Below are 1700 nucleotides of genomic sequence, written 5' to 3'. Positions count from 1 at the left end.
AGCCCCAGAATCCTTTGCGCGGCGCCTTTGTGGGCCCAGACTACATCCCCCAGGAGCCTCTGCGGCTCGTTTCCGCCCCGGGCGAGGACGCGGGCGCCCTCCTGTGGCCGCTGAGGTGACCGCGAGTCTGTGGGAGGAGCCCGGAGGTGAGAGGCTGCCTCTATACCCTGGGCTTTCGGGTTCTGGGTTGTGATTTTGCGTTTGTGTTTGTGAGGCTCAGGTTTTGTTATTGTGTATGTGTGTGAGCATGAATCATTGTTCGAGAACGTGTGTGTGTTGGAAACCAAAGACAGTGAATGTGGGTAGAAGTTACTGTTTCTGGAATTGTATGTTCGTATTTGTATGTGTGTGACCCGGTTTTTGTGGTTGTGTACCCTTGTATTTTGCGTGTGTGTGAGAAACCTAGCTTTTGTGGTTGGTACGTATGTGTGGAAACTTACTTTGAATGCGTGTGCTCACGCACCTTGATGTAGCCTCTGCGGCTACTTTGCACGGTGGCAGAGCTGAGCACTTGCAACAGAATTGGCTCACGGAGCTTAAAATACTGACTATAGATTCCACTTGGGTGTGTGTGTGTGTGTGTGTTGGAGACCAAAGATAGTGAAGGCGTGTACAGTAGCTACCGTTAGTGTAAATGTGTGCTTGTATGTGTGTGGCTCAGTTTTTGCGGCTGTGTGCATGCATTTGGAAAACCATCTGTGTGTGTATGTGAGTGCGTGTGGAGAGACCCAGTTTTTGCGTTTTTATAGGTGCGTGTGAGTATATGTAATTCTCATTACACTTCCAGTGTGATGCTGCTATTTCAGTCCCCCCTCCCCACCATCAAGAAGTTTTCTGGTAGCAGCTGGGTGTCCTACAATTCAACAGAATTCTAACACTAGCTGGCAAGAGCATCAGAACCCTTAGGTTAAGGCCTGGGTCCCCAAGACTGCCCCCAACCCCCACATCAGAGGCCAGTCCCAAGTCTAGATATCACCTGCTTCTGACTGACCCCTCTAGGCCCAAGGACTCTTCTCTGGGTTTCATTAATTTGCTAGAGTGGCTCACAGAACTCAGAGAAATGTTTTACTCACTAGATCACCACTGGCTTTTTATAAAAGGATGTAACTCAGGGACTGCCAGATGGAAGAGGACAAGCCACGTGGGAAGAGATGTGGAGCGTCCATGCTTGCCACTCTTGCTTCACCAACCGGGAAGCTCTCCCAACTCCATCCTTTGGAGTTTTTAATGGAGGCTTCATTACTTTGGTCTGATTGCTTAAACCGATGGCTTTTTAGTGATGGAACTCAGTTTCCAGCCCCTCTTCCCTCCCTGGAGCTCTGGGGAGGGGACCAAGGCTTCAGTTTTCTAATCCTTTGGTTGGTTCCCTTGGCAACCAGTTCCGAGCCCATTCATCTCATTAACATAACAAAAGGCACTTTGGCAGGACTCCTCAGGAGGGAAATTCCAAGGGATTGTGGGGCTCTGTGCCTGGAAATGACAAAGCACACATACATATTTCTTCTTATAAATCACAATATCGTATGTGGTGGGGGATGGGGGCGGGATCCAGGGCTGCCTGCTTTGCCCACTTCTTAGGTCCCATTTCTTTGGCATGAATTAAATTTTTTGTCTTTCTCCTGTTAATGTTTTGTGTCAGTTTTATTAGTCCAGCCACAAGAACTTAAGCAGGATAGGAAGGAATTTCCCTCTTCCCAACA

This window comes from Phacochoerus africanus, chromosome 8, assembly GCF_016906955.1.
Source record: "Phacochoerus africanus isolate WHEZ1 chromosome 8, ROS_Pafr_v1, whole genome shotgun sequence".
NCBI lineage: Eukaryota > Metazoa > Chordata > Mammalia > Artiodactyla > Suidae > Phacochoerus > Phacochoerus africanus.
The sequence above is the reverse complement of the archived record's forward strand: the minus strand, read 5'-3'. Positions refer to the sequence as shown.